Source organism: Chiloscyllium plagiosum, unplaced genomic scaffold, assembly GCF_037043375.1.
Source record: "Chiloscyllium plagiosum isolate Xiang-an unplaced genomic scaffold, Cpla_swu_hap1 HiC_scaffold_13, whole genome shotgun sequence".
NCBI lineage: Eukaryota > Metazoa > Chordata > Chondrichthyes > Orectolobiformes > Hemiscylliidae > Chiloscyllium > Chiloscyllium plagiosum.
The window spans coordinates 107567750-107594523 of NW_028270151.1; positions in this window are offsets into that span (position 1 = coordinate 107567750).

Here is a 26774-nt window from a genome sequence, read left to right on the forward strand (position 1 = left end):
CTCATCCCGCTCATCCTCCTCTCTCTCTCTCTCACCCGCTCTCTCAAATCCCCTCTCTCTCTAAAACCTCTCTGTCTCTCACCCTCTCACCACCCTCATCCTCCTCTCTCTCTCACCCACTCTCTCTCGTACTCTCAAACCCCCTCTCTCTCAACCCGTCGCTCTCATCCTCTCTCAACCCCCTCATCCTCCTCACTCTCTCTCGTACTCTCAAACCCCCTCTCTCTCAACCCGTCGCTCTCATCCTCTCTCAACCCCCTCATCCTCCTCACTCTCTCTCACCCGCTCTCTCTCGCTCTCTCAAACCCCCTCTCTCTCTCAAACCCCCTCTCTCAACCTCTCTCTCACACCCCCGTCATCCTCCTCTCTCTCTCTCTCTCACCCGTTCTCTCTCACTCTCTCAAACACCCTCTCTCTCTAAACCCTTTCTCTCTCACCCTCTCTCTCTCAACCCCCTCATCCTCCTCTCTCTCTCACCCTCTCTCTCTCACCCCCCTCATCCTCCTCTCTCTCACCCGCTCTCTCTCACTCTCTCAAACCCCCTCTCTCTCTAAAACCCTCTCTCTCACCCTGTCTCTCTCACACCCCTCATCCTCCTCTCTCTCCCTCACCTGTTCTCTCTCGCTCTCTCAAACCCCCTCTCTCTCTCAACCCATCTCTCTCACCCTCTCTCTCTCACGCCCCTCATCCTCCTCTCTCTCACCCGCTCTCTCTCAAACCCCCTCTCTCTCTAAAACCCCTCTCTCTCACCCTCTCACTCTCACCCCCCTCATCCTCCTCTCTCTCTCTCACCCTCTCTCACTCACTGCCCTCATCCTCCTCTCTCTCTCTCACCCGCTCTCTCAAACCCCCTCTCTCTCGCAACGCCTCTCTCTCACCCTCTCTCTCTCACCCCCCTCCTCCTCCTCTCTCTCTCACCCACTCTCTCTCGCTCTCTCAAACCTCCTCTCTCTCTAAACCCCTCTCTCACACCCACTCCCTCACCCCCTCATCGTCCTCTCGCTCTCTCACCCTCTCTCTCTCAACCGCCTCATCCTCCTCTCTCTCTCACCCGCGCTCTCTCAAACCCCCTCTCTCTCTCAACCCCTCTCTCTCACCCTCTCTCTGGCACCCCCCTCATTCTCCTCCCTCTCTCTCACCCGCTCTCTCTTGCTCTCTCAAACACCTTCTCTCACACGCTCTCTCACCCCCCTCATCCTCCTCTCTCTCACCTGCTCTAACTCGCTCTCTCAAACCACCCCTCTCTCTCAACCCCTCTCTCTCACCCTCTCTCTCTCACCCCCTCATCTTCCTCCCGCTCTCTCAACCGCTCTCTCTTGCTATCTCAAACCCCTTCTCTCTCTAAACCCCCTCTCTCTCACCTTCTCTCTCTCACCCCCCTCATCCTCCTCTCTCTCTCTCTCACTCGCTCTCTCTCACTCTCTCAAACCCACTCTCTCTCTAAAACCCCTATCTCTCACCCTCTGTCTCTCACCCCCCCATCCTCCTCAATCTCTCTCACGCGCTCTCTCTCACCCTCTCAAAAACCCTTCTCTCTCTAAAACCCCTCTCTCACTCCCTCTCTCTCTCACACCCGTCTCATCCTCCTCTCTCTCTCTCACCCGCTCTCTCTCGGCTCTCTCAAACCCCGTCTCTCTCTGTAACCCCCCTCTCTCTCACCCCCTCATCCTCTTCTCTCTTTCTCTCTCACCCGCTCTCTCTCGCTCTCTCAAAACCCCCCTCACTCTAAAACCCCTCTCTCTCACACTCTGTCTCTCACCCTCCATTCCCCTCTCTCTCTCTCACCCGCTCTCTCTCGCTCTCTCAAACCCCCTCTCTCGAAAACCCCTATCTCTCACCCTCTGTCTCTCACCCCCTCATCCTCCTCTATCTCTCTCACCCGCTCTCTCAAACCCCCTCTCTCTCTAAAACCGCTCTCTCACCCTCTCTCTCTCACACCCGTCTCATCCTCCTCTCTCTCTCTCACCTGACATCTCTCGGTCTCTCAAACCCCATCTCTTTCTATAACCCCTCTCTCTCACCCTCTCTCCCACCCCCCTCATCCTCTTCTCTCTCTCTCTCTCACCCGCTCTCTCAAAACCCCTCTCTCTCTCAACCCTTCTCTCTCACACTCTCTCTCTCATCCCCCTCATCATACTCTCTCTCGCCCGCTCTCTCTCGCTCTCTCAAACCCCCTCTGTCTCTAAACCCCTCTCTCTCACGCACCCTCTCTCACCCCCCTCATCCTCCTCTCTCTCTCTCACACGCTCTCTCTCGCTCCCTCAAACCCCCTCCCTCTCTAAACCCCCTCTTTCTCACCCTCTCTCTATCACCCCCCTCCTCGTCCTCTCTCTCTCACCCGCTCTCTCTCGCTCTCTCAAACCCCCTCTCTCTCTAAACCCCCTCTTTCTCACCCTCTCTCTCTCACCCCCTCATCCTCCTCCCGCTCTCTCACCCGCTCTCTCTTGCTATCTCAAACCCCTTCTCTCTCTAAACCCCCTCTCTCTCACCCACTCTCTCTCACACCCCTCATCCTCCTCTCTCTCTCACCCGCTCTCTCAAACCCCTCTCTAAAACCGCTATCTCTCACCCTCTGTCTCTTACCCCCCTCATCCTCCACTATCTCTCTCACCCGCTCTCACTCACTCTCTCACACCCCCTCGCTCTCTAAAACCCCTCTCTCACACCCTCTCTCTCTCACACCCGTCTCATCCTCCACTCTCTCTCACCCGCTCTCTCTCGCTCTCTCAAATCCAGTCTGTCTCTATAACCCCTCTCTCTCACCCCCCTCATCGTCTTCACTCTCTCTCTCACCCGCTCTACCTCGCTCTCTCAAACCCCCTCTCTCTCTCAACCCCTCTCTCTCACCCTCTCTCTCTCATCCCCCTCATCATACTCTCTCTCTCTCACCCGCTCTCTCGCTCTCTCAAACCCCCTCTCTCTCGAAACCCCTCTCTCTCACCCTCTCTCTCTCACTCTCCTCCTCCTCTCTCTCTCTCTCACCCGCTCTCTCTCGCTCTCTGAAACCCCCTCTCTCTCTAAACCCCTCTCTCTCACCCTCTCGCTCTCACCCCCCTCATCCTCCTCTCTCTCTCTCACCCGCTCTCTCTCGCTCTCTCAAACCACATCGCTCTCTAAAACACCTCTCTCTCACCCTCTCTCTCTCATCCCCCCATTCTCCACCCTCTCTCTCACCCGCTCTCTCTTGCTCTCTCAAACACCTTCTCTCACACCCTCTCTCACCCCCCTCATCCTCCTCTCTCTCTCTCACCCGCTCTCACATGCTCTCTCAAACCCCCTCTCTCTCAACCCCTTTCTCTCACCCTCTCTCTCTCTCACCCCCTCATCCTCCTCCCGATCTCTCACCCGCTCTCTCTCGCTCTCTCAAACCCCTCTCTCTCTAAAACCCCTCTCTCACCCTCTCTCTCTCTCACCCCCCTCATCCTCCTCTCTCTCTATCACCCGCTCTCTCTTGCTCTCTCAAACTCCCTCTCTCTCTCAACCCCTCTCTCACCCCCCCTCATCCTCCTCTCTCTCTATCACCCGCTCTCTCTCGCTCTCTCCAAAACCCCTCACTCTCACCCTCTCTCTCTCACCCCCCTCATCCTCCTCTCTCTAACTCACCCTCTCTCTCTCACCGCCCTCATCCTTCTCCCCCTCTCTCTCACCCGCTCTTTCTCACTCTCTCAAACCCCCTCTCTCTCTCAACCCCTCTCTCTCACCCTCTCTCTGTCACCCCCCTCTGAAACTCTCTGAAACCCCCTCTCTCTCTCAACCCCTCTCTCTCACCTCTCTCTCTCTCTCACCCCCTCATCCTCCTCTCTCTCTCTCACCCACTCTCTCTCGCTCTCTCAAACCCCCTCTCACTCTATGACTCCTCTCTCTCACCCTCTCTCTCACCCTCTCTCTCTCACCCCCTCATCCACTTCTCTCTCTCTCTCACCCGCTCTCTCTCGGTCTCTCAAACCCCCTCTCTCTCTCAACCCCTCTCTCACACCCTCTCTCTCTCATCCCCCCATTCTCCTCCCTCACTCTCACCCGCTCTCTCTTGCCCTCTCAAACACCTTCTCTCACATCCTCTCTCACCCCCTCATCCTCCTCTCTCTCTCTCTCACCCGCTCTCTCAAACCCCCTCTCTCTCTCACCCCCTCTCTCTCACCCTCTCTCTCTCACCCCCTCATCCTCCTCTCTCTCTCTCACCCGCTCTCTCTCGCTCTCTCAAACCCCCTCTCTCTCTATGACCCCTCTCTCTCACCCTCTCTCTCACCCTCTCTCTCTTGCTATCTCAAACCCCTTCTCTCTCTAAACCCCTTTTCTCTCACCCTCTCTCTCTCACACCCCCTCATCCACCTCTCTCTCTCTCACCACCTCTCTCAAACCCCCTCTCTCTCTAAAAACCCTATCTCTCACCCTCTGTCTCTTACCCCCCTCATCCTCCACTATCTCTCTCACCCGCTCTCTCTCACTCTCTCAAACCCCTCTCTCTCTATAACCCCTCTCTCTCACCCTCTCTCTCACCCCCCTCATCCTCTTCTCTCTCTCACCCGCTCTCTCTCGCTCTCTAAAACCCCCTCTCTCTCTCAACCCCTCTCTCACACCCTCTCTCTCTCATCCCCCTCATCATACTCTCTCTCTCACCCGCTCTCTCTCGCTCTCTCAAACCCCCTCTCTCTCTAAACCCCTCTCTCTCACCCTCTCTCTCTCACCCCCCTCCTCCTCCTCTCTCTCTCTGTCACCCGCTCTCTCTCACTCTCTGAAACCCCCTCTCTCTCTCAACCCCTCTCTCTCACCCTCTCTCTCTCTCACCCCCTCATCCTCCTCTCTCTCTCTCACCCACTCTCTCTCGCTCTCTCAAACCCCCTCTCACTCTATGACTCCTCTCTCTCACCCTCTCTCTCACCCTCTCTCTCTCACCCCCTCATCCACTTCTCTCTCTCTCTCACCCGCTCTCTCTCGGTCTCTCAAACCCCCTCTCTCTCTCAACCCCTCTCTCACACCCTCTCTCTCTCATCCCCCCATTCTCCTCCCTCACTCTCACCCGCTCTCTCTTGCCCTCTCAAACACCTTCTCTCACATCCTCTCTCACCCCCTCATCCTCCTCTCTCTCTCTCTCACCCGCTCTCTCAAACCCCCTCTCTCTCTCAACCCCTCTCTCTCACCCTCTCTCTCTCACCCCCTCATCCTCCTCTCTCTCTCTCACCCGCTCTCTCTCGCTCTCTCAAACCCCCTCTCTCTCTATGACCCCTCTCTCTCACCCTCTCTCTCACCCTCTCTCTCTCACCCCCCTCATCCTCCTCTCTCTCTCTCTCTCACCCGCTCTCACTCGCTCTCTCAAACCCCCTCTCTCTCTCAACCCGTCTCTCACCCTCTCTCTCTCTTACCCCCTCATCCTCCTCCCGCTCTCTCACCCGCTCTCTCTCGCTCTCTCAAACCCCCCTCTCTCTAAAACCACTCTCTCTCACCCTCTCTCTCTCACCCACCTCATCCTCCTCTCTCTCACCCGCTCTCTCTCGCTCTCTCAAACCCTCTCTCTCTCCAAAACCCCTCTCTCTCTCAACCCCCTCATCCTCCTCTCTCTAACTCACCCTCTCTCTCTCACCGCCCTCATCCTTCTCCCCCTCTCTCACCCGTTCTTTCTCACTCTCTCAAACCCCCTCTCTCTCAACCCCTCTCTCTCACCCTCTCTCTATCACCCCCTCCTCCTCTCTCTCTCTCACCCGCTCTCTCTAAATCCCCACACTCTCACCCTCTCTCTCTCTCTCTCACCCCCCCTCATCCTCCTCACTCTCTCTCACCCGCGCTCTCTCGCTCTCTCAAACCCCCCCTCTCTCTCAACCCATCTCTCTCACCCTCTCTCTCTCACGCCCCTCATCCTCCTCTCTCTCACCCGCTCTCTCTCAAACCCCCTCTCTCTCTAAAACCCCTCCTCTCACCCTCTCACTCTCACCCCCCTCATCCTCCTCTCTCTCTCTCACCCTCTCTCACTCACTGCCCTCATCCTCCTCTCTCTCTCTCACCCACTCTCTCAAACCCCCTCTCTCTCGCAACGCCTCTCTCACACCCTCTCTCTCTCACCCCCTCCTCCTCCTCCTCTCTCTCTCACCCACTCTCTCTCTCACTCTCTCAAACACCCTCTCTCTCGCAACCCCTCTCTCTCACCCCTCTCATCCTCCTCTCTCTCTCTCTCACCCATTCTCTATCGCTCTCTCAAACACCATCTCTCTCTAATCCCTTTCTCTCTCACCCTCTCTCTCTCAACCGCCTCATCCTCCTCTCTCTCTCATCTGCTCTCTCTCACTCTCTCAAACCCCCTCTCTCTCTAAAACCCCTTTCTCTCACCCTCTCTATCTCACCCCCCTCATCCTCCTCTCTCTCTCTCTCACCCGCTCTCTCTCGCTCTCTCAAACCCCTCTCTCTCTAAAACCTCTCTCACCCTCTGTCTCTCACCCCCCTCATCCTCCTCTCTCCCTCTCACCCGCTCTCTCTCGCTCTCTCAAACCCCCTTTCTCTCAAAAACCCCACCCTCTTACCCTCTCTCTCACACACGCCTCATCCTCTTCTCTCACTCTCTCAACAGCTCTCTCTCACTCTCTCAAACCTCCTCTCTCTCAACCCCTCTCTCACCCTCTCTCTCTCACCCCCCTCATCCTCCTCCCTCTCTCTCACCCGCTCTCTTAAACCGCCTCTCTCTCTCAACCCCTCTCTCTCACCCTCTCTCTCTCACTCCCCTCATTCTCCTCTCTCACTCTCACCCGCGCTCTCCCGCTCTCTCAAACCCCCTCTCTCTCTAAAACCCTCTCTCTCACCCTCTCTATCTCACCCCCCTCATCCTCCTCTCTCTCCCTCACCTGTTCTCTCTCGCTCTCTCAAACCCCCTCTCTCTCTCAACCCATCTCTCTCACCCTCTCTCTCTCACGCCCCTCATCCTCCTCTCTCTCACCCGCTCTCTCTCAAACCCCCTCTCTCTCTAAAACCCCTCTCTCTCACCCTCTCACTCTCACCCCCTCATCCTCCTCTCTCTCTCTCACCCTCTCTCACTCACTGCCCTCATCCTCCTCTCTCTCTCTCACCCACTCTCTCAAACCCCCTCTCTCTCGCAACGCCTCTCTCTCACCCTCTCTCTCTCACCCCCCTCCTCCTCCTCTCTCTCTCACCCACTCTCTCTCGCTCTCTCAAACCTCCTCTCTCTCTAAACCCCTCTCTCACACACTCTCTCTCACCCCCTCATCGTCCTCTCGCTCTCTCACTCTCTCTCTCTCAACCCCCTCATCCTCCTCTCTCTCTCTCACCCGCGCTCTCTCGCTCTCTCAAACCCCCTCTCTCTCAACCCCTCTCTCTCACCCTCTCTCTCGCACCCCCCTCATTCTCCTCCCTCTCTCACCCGCTCTCTCTTGCTCTCTCAAACACCTTCTCTCACACGCGCTCTCACCCCCCCATCGTCCTCTCTCTCTCACCCGCTCTAACTCGCTCTCTCAAACCCCCTCTCTCTCACTCTCTCTCTCTCACCCCCTCATCTTCCTCCCGCTCTCTCATCCACTCTCTCTTGCTATCTCAAACCCCTTCTCTCTCTAAACCCCCTCTCTCTCACCTTCTCTCTCTCACCCCCCTCATCCTCCTCTCTCTCTCTCACCCGCTCTCTCTCACTCTCTCAAACCCCCTCTCTCTCTAAAACCCCTATCTCTCACCCTCTGTCTCTCACCCCCCTCATCCTCCTCAATCTCTCTCACGCGCTCTCTCTCACCCTCTCAAAAACCCTTCTCTCTCTAAAACCCCTCTCTCACACCCTCTCTCTCTCACACCCGTCTCATCCTCCTCTCTCTCTCTCACCCGCTCTCTCTCGCTCTCTCAAACCCCGTCTCTCTCTATAACCCCCCTCTCTCTCACCCCCTCATCCTCTTCTCTCTCTCTCTCTCACCCGCTCTCTCTCGCTCTCTCAAAACCCCCCTCACTCTAAAACCCCTCTCTCTCACACTCTGTCTCTCACCCCCCATTCCCCTCTCTCTCTCTCACCCGCTCTCTCTCGCTCTCTCAAACCCCCTCTCTCGAAAACCCCTATCTCTCACCATCTGTCTCTCACCCCCCCTCATCCTCCTCTATCTCTCTCACCCGCTCTCTCAAACCCCCTCTCTCTCTAAAACCGCTCTCTCATCCTCTCTCTCTCACACCCGTCGCATCCTCCTCTCTCTCTCTCACCTGCCATCTCTCGGTCTCTCAAACCCCGTCTCTCTCTATAACCCCTCTCTCTCACCCTCGCTCTCACCCCCCTCATCCTCTTTTCTCTCTCTCTCTCACCCGCTCTCTCAAAACCCCTCTCTCTCTCAACCCTTCTCTCTCACCCTCTCTCTCTCATCCCTCTCATCATACTCTCTCTCACCCGCTCTCTCTCGCTCTCTCAAACCCCCTCTCTCTCTAAACCCCTCTCTCTCACGCTCCCTCTCTCACCCCCCTCATCCTCCTCTCTCTCTCTCTCACACGCTCTTTCTCGCTCCCTCAAACCCCCTCTCTCTCTAAACCCCCTCTTTCTCACCCTCTCTCTATCACACCCCTCCTCGTCCTCTCTCTCTCACCCGCTCTCTCACGCTCTCTCAAACCCCCTCTCTCTCTAAACCCCCTCTTTCTCACCCTCTCTCTCTCACCCCCTCATCCTCCTCCCGCTCTCTCACCCACTCTCTCTTGCTATCTCAAACCCCTTCTCTCTCTAAACCCCCTCTCTCTCACCCTCTCTCTCTCACCCCCTCATCCTCCTCTCTCTCTCACCCGCTCTCTCAAACCCCTCTCTCTCTAAAACCGCTATCTCTCACCCTCTGTCTCTTACCCCCTTCATCCTCCACTATCTCTCTCACCCGCTCTCACTCACTCTCTCACACCCCCTCGCTCTCTAAAACCCCTCTCTCACACCCTCTCTCTCTCACACCCGTCTCATCCTCCTCTCTCTCTCACCCGCTCTCTCTCGCTTTCTCAAATCCTGTCTGTCTCTTTCACCCCTCTCTCTCACCTCCCTCATCGTCTTCACTCTCTCTCTCACCCGCTCTCCCTCGCTCTCTAAAACCCCCTCTCTCTCAACCCCTCTCTCTCACCCTCTCTCTCTCATCCCCCTCATCATACTCTCTCTCTCTCACCCGCTCTCTCTCACTCTCTCAAACACCCTCTCTCTCGCAACCCCTCTCTCTCACCCTCTCTCTCTCACCCCCCTCATTCTCCTCTCTCTCTCTCACCCATTCTCTATCGCTCTCTCAAACACCATCTCTCTCTAATCCCTTTCTCTCTCACCCTCTCTCTCTCAACCGCCTCATCCTCCTCTCTCTCTCTCTCTCACCCGCGCTCTCTCGCTCTCTCAAACCCCCTCTCTCTCGAAACCCCTCTCTCTCACCCTCTCTCTCTCACCCTCCTCCTCCTCTCTCTCTCTCTCTCACCCGCGCTCTCTCGCTCTCTCAAACCCCCTCTCTCTCTCAACCCCTCTCTCTCACCCTCTCTCTCTTACCCCCCTCATCCTCCTCTCTCTCTCTCTCACCCGCTCTCTCTCGCTCTCTCAAACCCCCTCTCTCTCTCAACCCCTCTCTCACACCCTCTCTCACCCCCTCATCCTCCTCTCTCTCACCCGCTCTCACTCGCTCTCTCAAACCCCCTCTCTCTCAACCCCTTTCTCTCACCCTCTCTCTCTCTCACCCCCTCATCCTCCTCCCGATGTCTCACCCGCTCTCTCTCGCTCTCTCAAACCCCCTCTCTCTCTAAAACCCCTCTCTCTCACTCTCTCTCTCTCACCCCCCTCATCCTCCTCTCTCTCTATCACCCGCTCTCTCTCGCTCTCTCAAACTCCCTCTCTCTCTCAACCCCTCTCTCACCCCCCCTCATCCTCCTCTCTCTCTATCACCCGCTCTCTCTTGCTCTCTCCAAAACCCCTCTCTCTCACCCTCTCTCTCTCTCACCCCCTCATCCTCCTCTCTCCTACTCACCCTCTCTCTCTCACCGCCCTCATCCTTCTCCCCCTCTCTCACCCGCTCTTTCTCACTCTCTCAAACCCCCTCTCTCTCTCAACCCCTCTCTCTCACCCTCTCTCTATCACCCCCCTCCTCCTCTCTCTCACCCGCTCTCTCTTGCTATCTCAAACCCCTTCTCTCTCTAAACCCCCTTTCTCTCACCCTCTCTCTCTCACACCCCCTCATCCACCTCTCTCTCTCTCACCACCTCTCTCAAACCCCCTCTCTCTCTAAAACCCCTATCTCTCACCCTCTGTCTCTTACCCCCCTCATCCTCCACTATCTCTCTCACCCGCTCTCTCTCACTCTCTCAAACCCCTCTCTCTCTATAACCCCTCTCTCTCACCCTCTCTCTCTCACCCCGCTCATCCTCTTCTCTCTCTCTCTCACCCGCTCTCTCTCGCTCTCTAAAACCCCCTCTCTCTCTCAACCCCTCTCTCACACCCTCTCTCTCTCATCCCACTCATCATACTCTCTCTCTCACCCGCTCTCTCTCGCTCTCTCAAACCCACTCTCTCTCTAAACCCCTCTCTCTCACCCTCTCTCTCTCACCCCCCTCCTCCTCTCTCTCTCTGTCACCCGCTCTCTCTCGCTCTCTGAAACCCCCTCTCTCTCTCAACCCCTCTCTCTCACCCTCTCTCTCTGACCCCCTCATCCTCCTCTCTCTCTCTCACCCGCTCTCTCTCGCTCTCTCAAACCCCTCTCTCTCTATGACCCCTCTCTCTCACCCTCTCTCTCACCCCCCTCATCCACTTCTCTCTCTCTCTCTCACCCGCTCTCTCTCGCTCTCTCAAACACCCTCTCTCTCTCAACCCCTCTCTCTCACCCTCTCTCTCTCATCCCCCCATTCTCCACCCTCTCTCTCACCCGCTCTCTCTTGCCCTCTCAAACACCTTCTCTCACATCCTCTCTCACCCCCTCATCCTCCTCTCTCTCTCTCTCACCCGCTCTCACTCGCTCTCTCAAACCCCTCTCTCTCTAAAACCACTCTCTCTCACCCTTTCTCTCTCAACCCCCTCATCCTCCTCTCTCTATCACCCGCTCTCTCTCGCTCTCTCAAACACCCTCCTCCTCTCACCCTCTTTCTCTCACGCCCCTCATCCTCCTCTCTCTCACCCGCTCTCTCTCGCTCTCTCAAACCCTCTCTCTCTCCAAAACCCCTCTCTCTCTCAACCCCCTCATCCTCCTCTCTCTAACTCACCCTCTCTCTCTCACCGCCCTCATCCTTCTCCCCCTCTCTCACCCGTTCTTTCTCACTCTCTCAAACCCCCTCTCTCTCAACCCCTCTCTCTCACCCTCTCTCTATCACCCCCTCCTCCTCTCTCTCTCTCACCCGCTCTCTCTCGCTCTCTCAAACCCACTCTCTCTCTAAACCCCCTCTCTCTCACTCTCTCTCTCACCCTCTCATCCTCCTCTCTCCCTCTCACCCGCTCTCTCAAACCCCCTCTCTCTAAAGCCCCACACTCTCACCCTCTCTCTCTCTCACCCCCCCTCATCCTCCTCACTCTCTCTCACCCGCTCTCTCTCACTCTCTCAAACACCCTCTCTCTCGCAACCCCTCTCTCTCACCCCCTTCATCCTCCTCTCTCTCTCTCTCACCCATTCTCTCTCGCTCTCTCAAACACCATCTCTCTAATCCCTTTCTCTCTCACCCTCTCTCTCTCAACCGCCTCATCCTCCTCTCTCTCTCTCACCCTCTCTCTCTCACTCCCTCATCCTCCTCACTCTCTCTCACCCGCTCTCTCTCACTCTCTCAAACACCCTCTCTCTCGCAACCCCTCTCTCTCACCCCCTTCATCCTCCTCTCTCTCTCTCTCACCCTTTCTCTATCGCTCTCTCAAACACCATCTCTCTAATCCCTTTCTCTCTCACCCTCTCTCTCTCAACCGCCTCATCCTCCTCTCTCTCTCTCTCACCCTCTCTCTCACTCCCTCATCCTCCTCTCTCTCTCACCCGCTTTCTCTCACTCTCTCAAACCCCCTCTCTCTCTAAAACCCCTTTCTCTCACCCTCTCTATCTCACCCCCCTCATCCTCTCTCTCTCTCTCACCCGCTCTCTCTCGCTCTCTCAAACCCCTCTCTCTCTAAAACCCCTCTCTCTCACCGTCTGTCTCTCACCCCCGTCATCCTCCTCTCTCCCTCTCACCCGCTCTCTCTCGCTCTCTCAAACCCCCTTTCTCTCAAAAACCCCACCCTCTTACCCTCTCTCTCTCACACGCCTCATCCTCCTCTCTCACTCTCTCAACAGCTCTCTCTCGCTCTCTCAAACCTCCTCTCTCTCAACCCCTCTATCACCCTCTCTCTCTCACCCCCCTCATCCTCCTCTATCTCTCTCTCACCCGTAATCACTTGCTCTCTTAAACCCCCTCTCTCTAACCCTCTCTCTTACCCCCCTCATTCTCCTCTCTCTCTCTCACCCGCACTCTCAAACGCCCTCTCTCTAAAACCCCTCTCTCTCTCACCCTCTCTCTCTCTCACCCCCCCTCATCCTCCTCTCTCTCTCTCACCCTCTCTCTCGTACTCTCAAACCCCCTCTCTCTCAACCCCTCGCACTCACCCTCTCTCTCTCAAACCCCCATCCTCCTCACTCTCTCTCACCCGCTCTCTCTCGCTCTCTCAAACCACCTCTCTCTCTCAACCCCTCTCTCTCACCCTCTCTCTCTCACCCCCCTCATCCTCCTCTCTCTCTCACCCGCTCTCTCTCGCTCTCTCAAACACCCTCTCTCTCAAAATACCCCCTCTCTCACCCTCTCTCTCTCACACGCCTCATCCTCCTCTCTCACTCTCTCAACAGCTCTATCTCGCTCTCTCAAACCTCCTCTCTCTCAACCCCTCTTTCTCACCCGCTCTTTCTCTCACCCCCTCCGCCTCCTCTCTCTCTCTCACTCGCTCTCTCTCACTCTCTCAAACCCCGCTCTCTCTAAACCCCGAGCACTTTCACCCCCTCACTCTCTCTCACCCGCTCTCTCGCTCTCTCAAACCACCTCGCTCTCTAAAACCCCTCTCTCTCACCCTCTCTCTCTTACCCCCTTCATCCTCCTCTCTCTCTCTCTCACCCGCTCTCTCTCGCTCTCTCAAACCCCCTCTCTCTCGAAAACACCTTTCTCACACCCTCTCTATCTCACCGCCCTCATCCTCCTCTCTCTCTCTCACCCGCTCCCTCTCGCTCTCTCAAACCACTCTCTCTCTAAACCCCTAGCTCTCTCACCCCCCTCATCCTCCTCTCCTTCTCTCTCACCCGCTCTCTCTCGGTCTCTCAAAACCCCTCTCTCTCTAAAACCCCTTTCTCACACTCTCTCTATCTCACCCCCCTCATCCTCCTCTCTCTCTCTCTCACCCGCTCTCTCTCGCTCTCTCAAACCCCTCTCTCACTAAAACCCCTCTCTCTCACCCTCTGTCTCTCACCCCCCTCATCCTCCTCTCTCTCTCTCACCCGCTCTCTCTCGCTCTCTCAAACCCCTCTCTCTCTAAACCCCTAGCTCTCTCACCCCCCTCATCCTCCTCTCTCTCTCTCACCCGCTCTCTCTCGCTCTCTCAAACCACCTCGCTCTCTAAAACCCCTCTCTCTCACCCTCTCTCTCTTACCCCCTCATCTTCCTCTCTCTCTCACCCGCTCTCTTGCTCTCTCAAACCCCCTCTCTCTAAAACTCGTCTCTCTCACCCTCTCTCTCTCACCACCCCATCCTCCTCTCTCTCTCTCTCCCGCTCTCTCTCACTTTCTCAAACCCCCTCTCTCTCTAAACCCCCTCTCTCTCACCCCCTCATCCTCCTCACACTCTCTCAGGCGCTCTCTCTCGCTCTCTCAAACCCCCTCTCTCGCTCAACCCCTCTCTCTCACCCTCTCTCTCTTACCCCCCTCATCCTCCTCTCTCTCTCACCTGCACTCTCAAACGCCCTCTCTCTAAAACCCCTCTCTCTCACCCTCTCTCTCTCTCACCCCCCCTCATCCTCCTCTCTCTCTCACCCACACTCTCGTACTCTCAAACCCCCTCTCTCTCAACCCCTCGCTCTCACCCTCTCTCTCTCAACCCCCCATCCTCCTCACTCTCTCTCACCCGCTCTCTCTCGCTCTCTCAAACCCCCTCACTCTCTCAACCCCTCTCTCTCACCCTCTCTCTCTCACCCCCTCATCCTCCTCTCTCTCTCTCTCACCCGCTCTCTCTCGCTCTCTCAAACCACCTCGCTCTCTAAAACCCCTCTCTCTCACCCTCTCTCTCTTACCCCCCTCATCCTCCTCTCCATCTCTCCCACCCGCTCTCTCTCGCTCTCTCAAACCCCCTCTCTCTCTCACCCTCTCTCTCTCACCCCCGCATTCTCCTCCCTCTCTCTCACCCGCTCTCTCTCGCTCTCTCAAACCACCTCGCTCTCTAAAACCCCTCTCTCTCACCCTCTCTCTCTTACCCCCTCATCCTCCTCTCTCTCTCTCTCACCCGCTCTCTCTCGCTCTCTCAAACTCCTCTCTCTCTAAACCCCCAGCTCTCTCACCCCCCTCATCCTCCTCTCTCTCTCTCACCCACTCTCTCTCGCTCTCTCAAACCACCTCGCTCTCTAAAACCCCTCTCTCTCACCCTCTCTCTCTTACCCCCCTCATCCTCCTCTCTCTCTCTCTCACCCGCTCTCTCTCGCTCTCTCAAACCCCTCTCTCTCTAAAACCCCTTTCTCACACCCTCTCTATCTCACCCCCCTCATCCTCCTCTCTCTCTCTCTCTCACCCGCTCTCTCGCTCTCTCAAACCCCTCTCTCTCTAAAACCCCTCTCTGTCACCCTCTGTCTCTCACCCCCCTCATCCTCCTCTCTCTCTCTCTCACCCGCTCTCTCTCGCTCTCTCAAACCCCCTCTCTCTAAACTCCTCTCTCTCACCCTCTCTCTCTCACCACCCCATCCTCCTCTCTCTCTCTCACCCGCTCTCTCTCGCTTTCTCAAACCCCCTCTTTCTCTAAACCCCCTCTCTCTCACCCCCCTCATCCTCCTCACTTCTCTCACCCGCACTCTCAAACGCCCTCTCTCTAAAACCCCTCTCTCTCTCACCCTCTCTCTCTCTCACCCCCCCCATCCTCCTCTCTCTCTCTCACCCACTCTCTCATACTCTCAAACCCCCTCTCTCTCAACCCCTCGCTCCCACCCTCTCTCTCTCAACCCCCCATCCTCCTCACTCTCTCTCTCTCACCCCCTCATCCTCCTCTCTCTCTCTCACCCGCTCTCTCTCGCTCTCTCAAACACCCTCTCTCTCAAAATACCCCCTCTCTCACACGCCTCATCCTCCTCTCTCACTCTCTCAACAGCTCTCTCTCGCTCTCTCAAATCTCCTCTCTCTCAACTCCTCTTTCTCACCCGCTCTCTCTCTCACCCCCTCCTCCTCCTCTCTCTCTCTCACTCGCTCTCTCTCACTCTCTCAAACCCCTCTCTCTCTAAACCCCTAGCTCTTTCACCCCCCTCATCCTCCTCTCTCCCTCTCACCCGTTCTCTCTCGCTCTCTCAAACCACCTCGCTCTCTAAAACCCCTCTCTCTCACCCTCTCTCTCTTACCCCCTCATCCTCCTCTCTCTCACCCGCTCTCTCTCGATCTCTCAAACCCCTCTCTCTCTAAAACCCCTTTCTCACACCCTCTCTATCTCACCCCCCTCATCCTCCTCTCTCTCTCTCTCACCCGCTCTCTCTCGCTCTCTCAAACCCCTCTCTCTCTAAACCCCTAGCTCTCTCACCTCCCTCATCCTCCTCTCTCTCTCTTTCCCGCTCTCTCTCGCTCTCTCAAACCACCTCGCTCTCTAAAACCCCTCTCTCTCACCCTCTCTCTCTTACCCCCCTCATCCTCCTCTCTCTCTCTCTCACCCGCTCTCTCTCGCTCTCTCAAACCCCCTCTCTCTGTAAAACCCCTTTCTCACACCCTCTCTATCTTACACCCCTCATCCTCCTCTCTCTCTCTCACCCGCTCTCTCTCGCTCTCTCAAACCCCTCTCTCTAAAACCCCTCTCTCTCACCCTTTGTCTCTCATCCGCCTCATCCTCCTCTCTCTCTCTCTCACCCGCTCTCTCTCGCTCTCTCAAACCACCTCGCACTCTAAAACCCCTCTCTCTCACCCTCTCTCTCTTACCCCCCTCATCCTCCTCTCCATCTCTCTCACCCGCTCTCTCTCGCTCTCTCAAACCCCCTCTCTCTCTCACCCTCTCTCTCTCACCCCCGCATTCTCCTCCCTCTCTCTCACCCGCTCTCTCTCGCTCTCTCAAACCACCTCGCTCTCTAAAACCCCTCTCTCTCACCCTCTCTCTCTTACCCCCTCATTCTCCTCTCTCTCTCTCTCACCCGCTCTCTCTCGCTCGCTCAAACTCCTCTCTCTCTAAACCCCCAGCTTTCTCACCCCCCTCATCCTCCTCTCTCTCTCTCACCCACTCTCTCTCGCTCTCTCAAACCACCTCGCTCTCTAAAACCCCTCTCTCTCACCCTCTCTCTCTTACCCCCTCATCTTCCTCTCTCTCTCACCCGCTCTCTTGCTCTCTCAAACCCCCTCTCTCTAAAACTCGTCTCTCTCACCCTCTCTCTCTCACCACCCCATCCTCCTCTCTCTCTCTCTCCCGCTCTCTCTCACTTTCTCAAACCCCCTCTCTCTCTAAACCCCCTCTCTCTCACCCCCTCATCCTCCTCACACTCTCTCAGGCGTTCTCTCTCGCTCTCTCAAACCCCCTCTCTCGCTCAACCCCTCTCTCTCACCCTCTCTCTCTTACCCCCCTCATCCTCCTCTCTCTCTCACCCGCACTCTCAAACGCCCTCTCTCTAAAACCCCTCTCTCTCACCCTCTCTCTCTCTCTCACCCCCCCTCATCCTCCTCTCTCTCTCACCCACTCTCTCGTACTCTCAAACCCCCTCTCTCTCAACCCCTCGCTCTCACCCTCTCTCTCTCAACCCCCCATCCTCCTCACTCTCTCTCACCCGCTCTCTCTCGCTCTCTCAAACCCCCTCACTCTCTCAACCCCTCTCTCTCACCCTCTCTCTCTCACCCCCCTCATCCTCCTCTCTCTCTCTCTCACCCGCTCTCTCTCGCTCTCTCAAACCACCTCGCTCTCTAAAACCCCTCTCTCTCACCCTCTCTCTCTTACCCCCCTCATCCTCCTCTCCATCTCTCTCACCCGCTCTCTCTCGCTCTCTCAAACCCCCTCTCTCTCTCACCCTCTCTCTCTCACCCCCGCATTCTCCTCCCTCTCTCTCACCCGCTCTCTCTCGCTCTCTCAAACCACCTCGCTCTCTAAAACCCCTCTCTCTCACCCTCTCTCTCTTACCCCCTCATCCTCCTCTCTCTCTCTCTCACCCGCTCTCTCTCGCTCTCTCAAACTCCTCTCTCTCTAAACCCCTAGCTCTCTCACCCCCCTCATCCTCCTCTCTCTCTCTCACCCACTCTCTCTCGCTCTCTCAAACCACCTCGCTCTCTAAAACCCCTCTCTCTCACCCTCTCTCTCTTACCCCCCTCATCCTCCTCTCTCTCTCTCTCACCCGCTCTCTCTCGCTCTCTCAAACCCCTCTCTCTCTAAAACCCCTTTCTCACACCCTCTCTATCTCACCCCCCTCATCCTCCTCTCTCTCTCTCTCTCACCCGCTCTCTCGCTCTCTCAAACCCCTCTCTCTCTAAAACCCCTCTCTGTCACCCTCTGTCTCTCACCCCCCTCATCCTCCTCTCTCTCTCTCTCACCCGCTCTCTCTCGCTCTCTCAAACCCCCTCTCTCTAAACTCCTCTCTCTCACCCTCTCTCTCTCACCACCCCATCCTCCTCTCTCTCTCTCACCCGCTCTCTCTCGCTTTCTCAAACCCCCTCTTTCTCTAAACCCCCTCTCTCTCACCCCCCTCATCCTCCTCACTTCTCTCACCCGCACTCTCAAACGCCCTCTCTCTAAAACCCCTCTCTCTCTCACCCTCTCTCTCTCTCACCCCCCCTCATCCTCCTCTCTCTCTCTCACCTACTCTCTCATACTCTCAAACCCCCTCTCTCTCAACCCCTCGCTCCCACCCTCTCTCTCTCAACCCCCCATCCTCCTCACTCTCTCTCTCTCACCCGCTCTCTCTCGCTCTCTCAAACACCCTCTCTCTCAAAATACCCCCTCTCTCACACGCCTCATCCTCCTCTCTCACTCTCTCAACAGCTCTCTCTCGCTCTCTCAAATCTCCTCTCTCTCAACTCCTCTTTCTCACCCGCTCTCTCTCTCACCCCCTCCTCCTCCTCTCTCTCTCTCTCACTCGCTCTCTCTCACTCTCTCAAACCCCTCTCTCTCTAAACCCCTAGCTCTTTCACCCCCCTCATCCTCCTCTCTCCCTCTCACCCGCTCTCTCTCGCTCTCTCAAACCACCTCGCTCTCTAAAACCCCTCTCTCTCACCCTCTCTCTCTTACCCCCTCATCCTCCTCTCTCTCACCCACTCTCTCTCGCTCTCTCAAACCACCTCGCTCTCTAAAACCCCTCTCTCTCACCCTCTCTCTCTTACCCCCTCATCTTCCTCTCTCTCTCACCCGCTCTCTTGCTCTCTCAAACCCCCTCTCTCTAAAACTCGTCTCTCTCACCCTCTCTCTCTCACCACCCCATCCTCCTCTCTCTCTCTCTCCCGCTCTCTCTCACTTTCTCAAACCCCCTCTCTCTCTAAACCCCCTCTCTCTCACCCCCTCATCCTCCTCACACTCTCTCAGGCGCTCTCTCTCGCTCTCTCAAACCCCCTATCTCGCTCAACCCCTCTCTCTCACCCTCTCTCTTACCCCCCTCATCCTCCTCTCTCTCTCACCCGCACTCTCAAACGCCCTCTCTCTAAAACCCCTCTCTCTCACCCTCTCTCTCTCTCTCACCCCCCCTCATCCTCCTCTCTCTCTCACCCACTCTCTCGTACTCTCAAACCCCCTCTCTCTCAACCCCTCGCTCTCACCCTCTCTCTCTCAACCCCCCATCCTCCTCACTCTCTCTCACCCGCTCTCTCTCGCTCTCTCAAACCCCCTCACTCTCTCAACCCCTCTCTCTCACCCTCTCTCTCTCACCCCCCTCATCCTCCTCTCTCTCTCTCTCACCCGCTCTCTCTCGCTCTCTCAAACCACCTCGCTCTCTAAAACCCCTCTCTCTCACCCTCTCTCTCTTACCCCCCTCATCCTCCTCTCCATCTCTCTCACCCGCTCTCTCTCGCTCTCTCAAACCCCCTCTCTCTCTCACCCTCTCTCTCTCACCCCCGCATTCTCCTCCCTCTCTCTCACCCGCTCTCTCTCGCTCTCTCAAACCACCTCGCTCTCTAAAACCCCTCTCTCTCACCCTCTCTCTCTTACCCCCTCATCCTCCTCTCTCTCTCTCTCACCCGCTCTCTCTCGCTCTCTCAAACCACCTCGCTCTCTAAAACCCCTCTCTCTCACCCTCTCTCTCTTACCCCCCTCATCCTCCTCTCTCTCTCTCTCACCCGCTCTCTCTCGCTCTCTCAAACCCCTCTCTCTCTAAAACCCCTTTCTCACACCCTCTCTATCTCACCCCCCCATCCTCCTCTCTCTCTCTCTCTCACCCGCTCTCTCGCTCTCTCAAACCCCTCTCTCTCTAAAACCCCTCTCTGTCACCCTCTGTCTCTCACCCCCCTCATCCTCCTCTCTCTCTCTCTCACCCGCTCTCTCTCGCTCTCTCAAACCCCCTCTCTCTAAACTCCTCTCTCTCACCCTCTCTCTCTCACCACCCCATCCTCCTCTCTCTCTCTCACCCGCTCTCTCTCGCTTTCTCAAACCCCCTCTTTCTCTAAACCCCCTCTCTCTCACCCCCCTCATCCTCCTCACTTCTCTCACCCGCACTCTCAAACGCCCTCTCTCTAAAACCCCTCTCTCTCTCACCCTCTCTCTCTCTCACCCCCCCTCATCCTCCTCTCTCTCTCTCACCCACTCTCTCATACTCTCAAACCCCCTCTCTCTCAACCCCTCGCTCCCACCCTCTCTCTCTCAACCCCCCATCCTCCTCACTCTCTCTCTCTCACCCGCTCTCTCTCGCTCTCTCAAACACCCTCTCTCTCAAAATACCCCCTCTCTCACACGCCTCATCCTCCTCTCTCACTCTCTCAACAGCTCTCTCTCGCTCTCTCAAATCTCCTCTCTCTCAACTCCTCTTTCTCACCCGCTCTCTCTCTCACCCCCTCCTCCTCCTCTCTCTCTCTCACTCGCTCTCTCTCACTCTCTCAAACCCCTCTCTCTCTAAACCCCTAGCTCTTTCACCCCCCTCATCCTCCTCTCTCTCTCTCACCCGCTCTCTCTCGCTCTCTCAAACCGCCTCGCTCTCTAAAACCCCTCTCTCTCACCCTCTCTCTCTTACCCCCTCATCCTCCTCTCTCTCACCCGCTCTCTCTCGATCTCTCAAACCCCTCTCTCTCTAAAACCCCTTTCTCACACCCTCTCTATCTCACCCCCCTCATCCTCCTCTCTCTCTCACCCGCTCTCTCTCGCTCTCTCAAACCCCTCTCTCTCTAAACCCCTAGCTCTCTCACCCCCCTCATCCTCCTCTCTCTCTCTTTCCCGCTCTCTCTCGCTCTCTCAAACCACCTCGCTCTCTAAAACCCCTCTCTCTCACCCTCTCTCTCTTACCCCCCTCATCCTCCTCTCTCTCTCTCTCACCCGCTCTCTCTCGCTCTCTCAAACCCCCTCTCTCTGTAAAACCCCTTTCTCACACCCTCTCTATCTTACACCCCTCATCCTCCTCTCTCTCTCTCACCCGCTCTCTCTCGCTCTCTCAAACCCCTCTCTCTAAAACCCCTCTCTCTCACGGTCTGTCTCTCACCCCCCTCATCCTCCTCACTCTCTCACCCGCTCTCTCTCTCGCTCTCTCAAACGCCCTCTCTTGCTCAACCCCTCTCTCTCACCCTCTATCTCTCACACCCTCCCTCTAAACCCCCTCTCTCTCTCACCCCCCTCATCCTCCTCTCTCTCTCTTACCCGCTCTCTCTCGCTCTCTCAAACCACCTCGCTCTCTAAAACCCCTCTCTCTCACCCTCTCTCTCTTACCCCCTCATCCTCCTCTCTCTCTCTCACCCGCTCTCTCTCGCTCTCTCAAACCCCCTCTCTCTCTAAAACCCCTTTCTCACACCCTCTCTATCTCACCCCCCTCATCCTCCTCTCTCTCTCTCACCCGCTCTCTATCGCTCTCTCAAACCCCCTCTGTCTCTAAAACATCTTTCTCACACCCTCTCTATCTCACCCCCCTCATCCTCCTCTCTCTCTCTCTCTCTCACCCGCTCTCTCTCGCTCTCTCAAACCCCTCTCTCTCTAAAACCCCTCTCTCTCACCCTCTGTCTCTCACCCCCCTCATCCTCCTCTCTCTCTCTCACCCGCTCTCTCTCGCTCTCTAAAACCCCTCTCTCTCACCCTCTCTCTCTTACCACCCTCATCCTCCTCTCTCAATCTCTCACCTGCTCTCTTGCTCTCTCAAACCCCCTCTCTCTAAAACCCCTCTCTCTCACCCTCTCTCTCTCACCACCCCATCCTCCTCTCTCTCTCTCTCACCTGCTCTCTCTCGCTCTCTCACCCTTCTCTCTCTCAACCCCTCTCTCTAAACCCCCTCTCTCTCTCACCCCCCTCATCCTCCTCACTCTCTCACCCGCTCTCTCTCGCTCTCTCAAACGCCCTCTCTCGCTCAACCCCTGTCTCTCACCCTTTATCTCTCACACCCTCTCTCTAAACCCCCTCTCTCTCTCACCCCCCTCATCCTCCTCTCTCTCTCTCACCCACACTCTCTTGCTCTCTCAAACCCCCCCTCTCTCTCAACCCCTCTCTCACCCTCGCTCTGTCACACCCTCATCCTCCTCTCTCTCACCCGCTCTCTCTCGCTCTCTCAAACCCCCTCTCTCTCTAAAACCCCTCTCTCTCACCCTCTCTCTCTCTCACCCCCTCATCCTCCTCTCTCTCTCTCACACACCCGCTCTCTCTCGCTCTCTCTCACCCTTCTCTCCCTCACTCCCTCTCTCTCACCCTCTCTCTCTCAACCCCCTCATCCTCCTCCCTCTCTCTCACCCGCTCTCACAAACCCCTCTCTCTAAAACTCCTCTCTCACACCCTCTCTCTCACCCCCTCATTCTCCTCTCTCTCTCTCACCTGCTCTCTCTCGCTCTCTCTCACCCTTCTCTCTCTCAACCCCTCTCTTTCACCCTCTCTCTCTCACCCCCCTCATCCTCCTCTCTCTCTCACCCACTCTCTCTCGCTCTCTCAAACCCCCCCTCTCTTTGTCAGCCCCTCGCTTTCTCACCCCCGCTCTCTCAACCCGTTTCTCTCTTACCCCCTCACCCGCGCTCTTTCTCACCCCTCTCTCTCTCAAATCTCCTCTCTCATACCCTTCTCTCTTACTCACCTCTCTTGCACCCCTCCCGCTCTCTCACACACTTCTCTCTCTCTCTCTCACCCCCTCTCTCTCACTCCCTCCCTCTCTCCCACCCTCTCTCTATCTCTGTCTCATCCTCTCTCTCCTTCTCACTCCCTCTCTCTCAGACCCCTCATTCTCACCCTCTCTCTCAACCCCTCCCTCTCTCCCACCCTCTCTCTCTCTCTCAACCCCTCTCTCTCATTCCCCATCTCTCACCAACCTCTCTCTCACCCTTCCCTCTCTCTCACCCAACTCTCTCTCAGCCCCCCTTACCCCCTCTCACACACCTCTCTCTCTCGCACCCCCCTCACACCCCGTCTATCTTTCCCCCCACCTCCCTCCCCCCACTCCAAACCCCTTTCCCACCCCATCCCCCACACACCCCCTCACCCACCTACCCCTCTCACCCCCCTCTCTCATCCCCCTCTTACACCCCCTCTCTCTCTCAAACCCCTCTCTGTCACCTCTCTCTTTCTCTCACCACTCTAACTCTCTTACCCTCTCTCCTCCCCTCTCCCCTCTCTCTCCCCCGTCTCTCACTACTCTCTCACCTCTCTCTCTCTCACACACCCCTCTCTCTCACGTCCTCCCTCTCTCATCCCATCCCTCTATCGCACCCTTCCACTCTCACACCCTCCCTCTCTCCCCCTCTCTCTCCCCTCTCTCTCACCCCTCTCTCTCTCTCACACCCCTCTCTATCACCCTCCCTCTCTCATCCCGTCCCTCTTTCCCCCTCCCACTCACATCCCTCCTCTCTCACACTCTCCCTATCTCACCCCTCTCTCTCAGCCCATCTCTCTCTCAGCCCCTCCCTCTCTCAGCCACTCTCTCTCTCAGCCCCTCCCCCTCTCACCCACCCTCTCTTGCACCCCCTGTCTCCCTCAGCCGTTCTCTCTCACTGTCCCCCTCTCTCTCACCCCCTCTCTCATTCCACTCTCTCTCCCCCTTTCTATTACACCCTCTCTCTCACACCCTACTAACTCTCTCACCCTTTCACCCCGCTCTTCACCAAATCTCCCCTCTCTCTCCCCCTCTCTCACCCCTCTCTCTCTCACGCCCTCTCTCTTACCCACTCTCTTTCTCACGCCCTCTCTCTCTCACCACTCACTATCTCTCTCGCCCCTCTCTCTCACTGCCTCTCTCTCAACACCCTCTCTCTCAGCCTCTCTCTCTCAGCCACTTTCTCTCACACCCCCTTTCTCTCTCACCTTGTTATCTCTCTCCCCCTCGCTCTATCTTACCCCCTCTCTCTCCACCCTGCTCTGTCACTCTCACCCCCTTCTCTCTGTCACCCCTCACCGTCTCTCCCCTTTATACCCTCTCTCACTCCCTCTCTCGCTCACCCCTTCACTCTATCTCCCCCGCCCACAGCCCGTGTCTCTTACCCACCTCTCTGTGTCTCTCTCTCACACCCCTCTCTCTCGCACCCCTGTCTCTCTCCCGCCCTCTCTCTCGCTCTATTGCCTTCTGTCTCTTGCTCCCTTTTTCTCTCTCTCATTTCCCTTCCCTCCCGTGCTCTGTCTCACACCCCCGCTCTCTCTCTCTCTGTATACCCCCTCTCTCGCGCCCTTTTTCTCTCATTCACCCCATTTCTCTCTCTCTTTTGACCCATTTCTTCCTCCCTCCTCCTTGCTCTCATTCTGTCACTCTCTAGCGCGCACTCTCTCACCCCATCTCCCTCACACCACTCTAACTCTCTCATCCATTCACTCGTTCTCTCTCTGTCTCTGTCTGTCTGTCTCTCTCTCTCTCAACCCATCATTCACTGTCTATCTCACCCCCTCTCTCACCCCTTTCGCTCTCTGTCCCACGTCCCATCTCTCTCATCCCTCTTTCGCTCGCTGCCCCCCTTTCTCTCTCACCCCTTCCCTATCTCTCCCCCTTTCTCTTAATCCCTCTCTCTCACCCCCTCTCTCTCCCACTCTCTCTCCCAGGTCCTCTCTCTCACCCCCTCCCACACATTCACTCTTTCTCTGACCCCCTCTCTTTCTCTCCCCTCTCTCTTTCTCCACTCTCTCCCTTTCTCAGCCCTCTCTCCCTTTCTCACCCCACTCTCTCTCACCCCTTTCTCTCTCTCACACCCTCTCTCTCAACCCCTCTCTCTCACCTCTCTCTCACCCCCTCATCCTCCTATCTCTCTCTCTCAACCGCTCTCTCTCGCTCTCTCAAACCCCCCCGATCTAAATCCCCTCTCTCTCACCCCTTGCTCTCTCTCTCTCTTATCCTTCTCTCTCTCACATCCGACTCTCTCACCCCCTTCTCTCTCAACCCCTCACCTGCTCTCTCACTCCTCTCTCTTTCCCAAACTCTCTCTCTCTCTTACATCCTCACCCATACTCTCTCTCACGCCCCCTCTCTCTCTTACCCCTCTCTCTCTTTCACCCCCTCCCTCTCTCCAACCCCCTCCCTCTCTCCCACCCTCTCTCTGTCTCTTTCTCATACCCTCTCTCTCCTTTTCACTCCCTCTCTCTCTCACCCCATCTCACTCTCACTCCATTTCTCTCAAACCCTCTCTCTCTCATGCCCTTTCTCCCAGCCCCTCTCTGTCTCACCTCCAGTCTTTCTCTGACCCACTCTCACTCCCCCTTTGTCTCTCCCCCTTTCTCTCTCACCCCCCTCACATCGCCCTCTCTCACTCACCCCACTCCCTCACTCACCTCCCTCTCTCTCTCCCACTCCTCTCTCTCTCCCTCTCTCTCTAACCCCCTCTCTCATCCTCTCTCCCTCTCTCTACCCCTTCTCTCTCACACTCCACCATTCTCTCTCACCCCCTTCTCTCCCTCAACCCTCTCTCTCTCAACCCCTCTCTCTCTACCCCCCTCCCCCTCTCTCTCACCCTTCTCTCCCCCTCTCTCACCCCACTCTGTCTCACCACCCCCTCTCTCAACCCAGCTCACTCTCTCATCCCCTCAATCTCTCCAACTCTTACTCTCTCATCCCTCTCTCTCTCAACCCCTCTTTCTCAGCCCTTCTCTCTCACCCCTCTCTCTCTCACCCCCTCACCCCTCTCGCTCACCCCCTCTCGCCCATTCTCTCTCACACCCTCTCCTTCTCACTCCACTCTCTCTCTTATCCCCTCCCCACTTTCTTTCTCTCAATCACCCCTTCTCTCTCACACCCCTTACCCCCACCTCCTCTCTCTCACCCCCCTCTCTCACCCGCGCTCTCTTTCTCACTCACTGTCTCTTTCTCACTTACACTCTCTCTCTCTTTTACTCACACTCTCTCTTTCTCAACCCCTCTCTCACCCGCTCTCACAAACCCCTCTCTCTAAAACTCCTCTCTCACACCCTTTCTCTCACCCCCTCATTCTCCTCTCTCTCTCTCACCTGCTCTCTCTCGCTCTCTCTCACCCTTCTCTCTCTCAACCCCTCTCTCTCACCCTCTCTCTCTCACCCCCCTCATCCTCCTCTCTCTCTCACCCACTCTCTCTCGCTCTCTCAAACCCCCCCTCTCTTTGTCAGCCCCTCGCTTTCTCACCCCCGCTCTCTCAACCCGTTTCTCTCTTACCCCCTCACCCGCGCTCTTTCTCACCCCTCTCTCTCTCAAATCTCCTCTCTCATACCCTTCTCTCTTACTCACCTCTCTTGCACCCCTCCCGCTCTCTCACACACTTCTCTCTCTCTCTCTCACCCCCTCTCTCTCACCCCCTCCCTCTCTCCCACCCTCTCTCTATCTCTGTCTCATCCTCTCTCTCCTTCTCACTCCCTCTCTCTCAGACCCCTCATTCTCACCCTCTCTCTCAACCCCTCCCTCTCTCCCACCCTCTCTCTCTCTCTCAACCCCTCTCTCTCATTCCCCATCTCTCACCAACCTCTCTCTCACCCTTCCCTCTCTCTCACCCAACTCTCTCTCTCAGCCCCCCTTACCCCCTCTCACACACCTCTCTCTCTCGCACCCCCTCACACCCCGTCTATCTTTCCCCCCACCTCCCTCCCCCCACTCCAAACCCCTTTCCCACCCCCATCCCCCACACACCCCCTCACCCACCTACCCCTCTCACCCCCCTCTCTCATCCCCCTCTTACACCCCCTCTCTCTCTCAAACCCCTCTCTGTCACCTCTCTCTTTCTCTCACCACTCTAACTCTCTTACCCTCTCTCCTCCCCTCTCCCCTCTCTCTCCCCGTCTCTCACTACTCTCTCACCTCTCTCTCTCTCACACACCCCTCTCTCTCACGTCCTCCCTCTCTCATCCCATCCCTCTATCGCACCCTTCCACTCTCACACCCTCCCTCTCTCCCCCTCTCTCTCCCCTCTCTCTCACCCCTCTCTCTCTCTCACACCCCTCTCTATCACCCTCCCTCTCTCATCCCGTCCCTCTTTCCCCCTCCCACTCACATCCCTCCTCTCTCACACTCTCCCTATCTCACCCCTCTCTCTCAGCCCATCTCTCTCTCAGCCCCTCCCTCTCTCAGCCACACTCTCTCTCAGCCCCTCCCCCTCTCACCCACCCTCTCTTGCACCCCCTGTCTCCCTCAGCCGTTC